Consider the following 6,556-nt stretch of genomic DNA (forward strand, 5'->3'; position numbering starts at 1 on the left):
AAAAAAAAAAAAAGCACTAGCAAAGTGTAAGAATTTGATGTACAGGGGAACGGTCTCCCCCTAAATGAGAAGGGTGCATTTGTACACTTTTAGTAATAGGCTACAACATGTATAGTGAGCCTGATTGTAGGATTTTATCAGCGCTCCCCATAGAAAATATGGCACGAGCCCCCCCCCCCCCCCCCCCCCCATCTTTCGAGACAATTATTTCTTCTTTCTTAATATGAAAACATAATTCTTAGTTTCAGGGGCAAACATAAGTAACTCTACTGCCATGATTCTCCCACTTATGAAGTATGCAGACTAATAAAACGGCCGGGAGATGATGACTTGCCCAAAGAATTCTACGTTCTTTTTGGGATCTTTTATGCTCAGACTAGATCTCTGAAAGTGTATCATAGATCTTTTGACGATAACATCTCGCCAACTTTCAAACACAGAAAGTATGATAACTTTGCTTGAAAAAAGCTGGAGATCAGCTGAATCCTCAGAAAAAAAGACTAATTTGGTTACTCAACGTAGATTACAAGATTGTCTCTAAAGCTATTTACCTTCGTCTGGGCAAGTTATCCCTTTTGTTTAATATTAATCCTTTCCAGACCTGCAGGATCAAAAGGCAGAAGTATTCACAATAACGCCAGACTTCTGAGAGATTTGGTTGACTATATGAGCTCCATGCGCTACCAAAAGAGGGCGCCCTTTTACTTAGCAACGACGTCCCATGGGCGGTACATTTGGCTGGTTGACGCGCACCGTTCCTTGTCAGTGTGACACGCATACACCAGGGGATTGTTCCATGTACACGCAGTGGCCGCGCACCCCAACTGTACTTCCTTTGCCTGAGGGGGTACTTGTGAACAGAGCGGATAAGTTCAAAGGGTATTAATCCTTGGTCATTCATCATATCAATTTGTTAGCGCTCCTTTTCAAGCGCCCACACAGTCCCTGATTTTCCGCTATGGGAGTTGCCATCAAAAACTGTGCCTCGATGTCTCTTTTTGTACACCATTGAAAAACGGAACAATGCTTTCACTTCTTAAAAGAATAAAAGACAGACAATAATATCCACATGTACATCATACTGATAAGAAATATGAATTTATATTAACAGGAAAGCCTGTACTTTTCAGGATTTATATTGTTGTTTTAGCAGAATTTAACACAATTATGTGTAAATCATAGTTTCAGTAAAAACCTGCACCATTTCAACTCGCCGTAAAATACAAACAGCGCCACCGTATGGCCTTCTTAAAAAAAGCATTGTTAGGGAAGGTTCTGGTCTAACTAACTATTTATTCTGATTAGACCTTGTTAAGACCTGTACTTTTAGGATTGAAGAAGATGATCGCCAATCATAACCCCGCTCACATAAGCCATGGGCATTGCATTTTGTGTGTGCGTGCGTGCTATTCGATAATCAGGTCCAAAGATATAGCGCACCAAAGTACATTCACTTCCACACACATGCGTGCGCGCATTTGTCTTACATTTTGTTAAAAATGAGCAATGCGCAAAATCGAGTTGAATCAAATAAGATAAATAGGAGTGCGGTTTCGGCCATAAACAAATTGATATGCCTTATCAATAAAAATTTTTGAAGAGTTAATTAGAATTTTCATTTTAAAGCTTTGGAACCTGTTTCGGCCCTGTTTTTATTCATTATATTAGGGTTTTAATTAATGGTTTTATGTCCGACCCCTTTCAATTTTCAAAGGTGCTAAGCAGGGATTGTACATTATCCCCACTTTTGTTGAGAATTGAGATTTGAAGTTGTTGCTGATATTTTTTAACTGATAGTTACAGTAATGTCTTTATACTAGTGGGAAAAAGCAAATGAAAAGTACCAAGCCTATTGCGTTCTACTTTAAGTTGCGCATAATCAGAAACTAAAACCAGTGATTTATTTCATTCACAATTCTTCTTTTTGAATTTTGAATTAAGAGTTCATAACTTAGAAATATACCGCGTTTATTTTGCGATATATATACCTTTATTGTTTTCCACCTTCTAGTGATTCGGGCACTGCATAAGTTGACGTACATATGTATAAAGTTTGACAACAGATCTTTTTATGACTTAATAATAATTGTAAATACTGCAAGTGGAAGAATTGGACTTGCAAATTATATTGCACATAATAACGTGTACATAGAACTGAACTTGTCCAATATTTGGTTTTTGTATTCTGATCGTCTTGATCTTTTCAAGCTCCACTGATGTGCTACTCTCTGGCATTCATGCAGAGTCAAAACAGATCAACCTAAAATCATCATATCATGCCTAGCTGTATTGACAGGCAATTATGACAAGCTCACTACACCCCATCTGCAAGTTATCCAGTTATTCAGGGTATCTACGTGACATGGTATCATCACCCTGTTCCTCATTGGTGTTTGTCAGCAAAATACATTGTAAACTTCACCAAGACCTCATGGGCTGCAACTACAATATAGTGTCCCTGCTTAAGAGGGCTACACACGTAGTTCTCATGTTGCTATACAAGAAAGTAATTATTTCAAAGGATTAGGCCTACATTTTCAGGTTCTGCAAAAAAAAATACTGGCAGTGCAGAGCAAAAATAAGCATTCAGCACACAATACAAAATTGGTGAAAATTTATCAAAATAACACAGCATTGTTGGCATAATGATGCAGCGTCCCCTTTTGTTTCCTGTGGGGATACATGTGTTGGCCCTGTCACGATTAATTCCAGAATAAGAATTATCTTTGCCTGCGTTACAGTTGTATAGCAGGCAAATGTGTCTAATCGGTTGAGGAATGAATTCTGGGAGGCGGAGTTACATAAGGGTAGAAAGGGTGTGTCAAATTTGCATAGGAAAGAACGTGCGTTTAACATAGAACGTACGTAGAACGTACGAGGCGAAGGTGTGGTGGGATCATTCTAGCTTGCGACTTCAGTTCAGTTAAGGACAAACTGAGAATGGATCAGCTTAAAAAATAGCTTTGTGTAAACGTGCGAAATGTTTTGTTTTGCTGGCAACCACAAGGTTTTCCAGAGTTTTTGCTCATCGAGTTTTATCTCTGGTTTTTAATCCAGTGGGTTCTTCGGGAGTTTGTAACAGTGTTTAAAAATTCAATTACATGGAATTTGTATAATTAGTCCTATTGTTTCTAAAAAATCCAGCACCAACTGGTTGACTGCCCCTTGGCAAGCCGTACCCTATATGGTGATATATGTCGTATATTAATTTGGTGTTGTGTTCATAGGAAAGGATGTATCATTAGAATAGACTGGCAAGAGCAGTCTTGTCTGCTCAAAGAACAAGAGATATATGATTGTAGACATCATCAAAGCAAGTCTTACCCTGTCCAGATTTTGTATCAGAGGGTTTGTTGAAGTTAAGGAGAGCAAAGAAAATGCAAGAGGCAATGTGAAAGATATCATAAAGGGTTCAACTGCACTTCCTCGGAATCTGAACATGAACCAGCCAAGAATATCTTGAAGGGTATCTGCTAATAGCTCAATGTAATTAGCTTTCATAATGGTCAAGTGGACAGATTTCTTTGGCCAAGAGTTTGCCATGGAATCGTTCATTATGAACAACAGAATATTAAATATATTTAAGACTATTTCAGTACCTGTTAGTACCTATTACGCGAACGACCTTAAATATTGCAAGGGACAATATTCAACGGATGCGAAAGGTGATTCAAAGGATTGAATGATGAAGACCTGATTTATGATTGGATAGTTTGTCATTGTGGGTATATGTACATGTACAGGTACACCAGTGCTTTCTAAGAGCTTGGTAGGAAAAAAATCACAAGCTTAGTCAGCTTTTAGTGAACAAATGAACTCCTGTTTATATTCAAATATATTTAGCTCAAATATTTAGGAAATTTGGATTGCCCAAAAGACAAAATTGCAAATACCTAATGTTAATATTTACAGTGACTTGACACAAAAGTTCATCTAGGAAAACAGCATCAGCTGACTAACTTTGTATCAAAGAAAATGACAGTATTTTATGCATTCCTTCCTGGTCATATTTTAAATAAATGTTAATTCCATCAGCACTTGTACTGCATTGTGTAGTTTGTAATCAATAACAATTAATCAATAAAACCATGGAGTGCACAGGCTGTTTCAGGCGCTACAGTGATTAGGCATTGCAGTTTTGGACACTACAGTGATTATATAGTGTCCAAAACTGCCATGCCTAATCACTATAGTGTCCAAAACTGCCATGCCTAATCACTATAGTGTCCAAAACTGCCATGCCTAATATTAGGCATGGCAGTTTTGGACACTACAGTGAATAGGCATTGCAGTTTTGGACACTACAGTTAGGCATGGCAGTTTTGGACACTACAGTGATTAGGCATGGCAGTTTCGGACACTTCAGTGCCTATGAAAGGGTTGGGTAATTAATTCTTTAAGTAATGAAGGCTAATCCTTCTTATGGATGTACATGTAAAGTTTACATGTACATCCATAAGAAGGATTAGCCTTCATTACTTAAAGAATTATTATTGAAATGCTAGACTATGGAAAACTAACATTAACTTTAAAAGCCATTGAACTCATTACTGTAATGAGTGAGGTACACGGTCAGAAAAAAATATGGCTTTACTTTGCCTTCAAATAAGGTACCAGTACATGTATAGCTTTAATAAGCAACAGATGAAAAGCATGAGTTTAATGAAGAGTAAAAACAGTCAACAAGAGGCTCCTAAACCGAAGTGTAGGGTCATCGACGCCTTCACCGACAGCTGGAGATACCCCCAGTGTCACCCTGATGTTGGGTTATTCCGAGGATTGGGCGCCTATTCCTTATTTCCACATACCACCCAAAAATGTTGTAGAAAATGGCATCATATTCATGGAAAGCACATTCACAGGCAACACAAACCACATTGGCATGATGAATTCATCTTCAATTTTATGAGCCAACAAAAGTGTTTGCAGTTTAAATACAAAAAAAATTACAATGACTTAATGTCTTTCTGTGTGCTTCCTAGATGGTTTGTAGCCCACACATTTTAGTGGCCTTGGCTTTATGGCTGGGCTATACGACAAACCAGCACCTCTGCGTTTGCGTTTGCCACTAAAACTGAAAGGAATATTTAGCCCAAAATATTTTGGGAAAAAAAAAATGAATCTCAGTTACATGTGAATCTTGGGTACAGGTACAAGGCACAAGTGAATTAAACTAATGAATTAATTAGCAAACACAAATCAGTGTACAATGTACATGTATGAATGCAATCAGTAGCATAGCTTTTTGGGCGGGGGGGGGGGGGGGGTGTCTGAACCATCTTAAAAGCCCTTAAAAAGACTGTTGTTTTATGTCACCATGCAAATACTCCCAGGGGCCTTCCCCCCCCCCCCCCACCACCACCATCCAGCTAACTATACGCCACTGTACTTTTCATGCATCAAACTAGTTTTACCAAGGCATTTGGTTTGAACGCCTTCATATAATATATTTCACTGGATTTTGCCCTCCACTGCCGTAATCAGTGAAGGGCAAACTCTGGTAAACCCAACATTTAACCCTCCTATGCAAACATACATTCTGTTTAAAAGTTGTCCTTTCAGTCTAATTCTCACAAGTGACTGTTTTCAACAGTTTAGAGCTCCCAGCACACATAAAGCAGGATTGACTGGCTGTGACTGTTTATGTAACTTGATACAGCTATGCTTTGACTGTAGATAATTGATAAGACAGCTTTGCCTACTTCCTGCCTGCTGTTGCCTGATGACTGAATTTGACTAGTCACATGCTAGCTTGCTTGAAATATAATCTGACTGTTGGTGACTAGCTTAGGTAAAAAGCATGGCAGAGGAAGAGGATTATTTTTTACTGTCTGTGACTGTTGAAACAGCAGGAGGGTTAAAATTGAGAAATCATGTCATTGTGAAAACCTTACATTAAAATTACACCAACCTGACGCAATTTCCATCAAAAGTCTGTACTGCGTAATAAAGTATTAATTACAAAGAATTCCTCACAATGAAAAGTGAACACAAAAATATACAATCAGTAAAATTATAACAGCTTTTAAATGCTTTGTTTCATAAAATATAAACAGCAATACATTTAAATGTTGCTGGATCAAATATTAAACTGTCACTTTCAAGAATCTAAATTTTTTGTTTTAATAAAACAACGGATGAATTATGCATATCATGTGATACTTCAGTCTCAAACGACAGTATGGATTACGCCTTCACCGACAGCCAGATACTGATACCCCACTGTCACCCTGATGTTGGGTTATTCCAAGGATCAGGCACCTCCTCTTTTTAACTCTACGCTGATTACAAGCATCTCGCTTTTATGCCAAGTGCCACTACATTGTTTAAGGGTCTTGATCCAGCCGAGTCTCTGTACTGCTGAAGAGTTCATCAGAAAATATCATTATCAGAGCTGAATCCTTGATCATCTATGCCAAGTCCTGCTGCAAAGTTTCAGGTTCGGCGGATTTCTGCAGAGTGACCCAGACCCACAGCTCAAATGAACCTAGGACATGCACAAAGCTGCTGTATCAGATGTCCCGCTGCAATACTTGAGGATAATGAGCCAAAACAC

This window comes from Patiria miniata, unplaced genomic scaffold, assembly GCF_015706575.1.
Source record: "Patiria miniata isolate m_02_andy unplaced genomic scaffold, ASM1570657v1 HiC_scaffold_7, whole genome shotgun sequence".
NCBI classification, from domain to species: Eukaryota; Metazoa; Echinodermata; class Asteroidea; order Valvatida; family Asterinidae; genus Patiria; species Patiria miniata.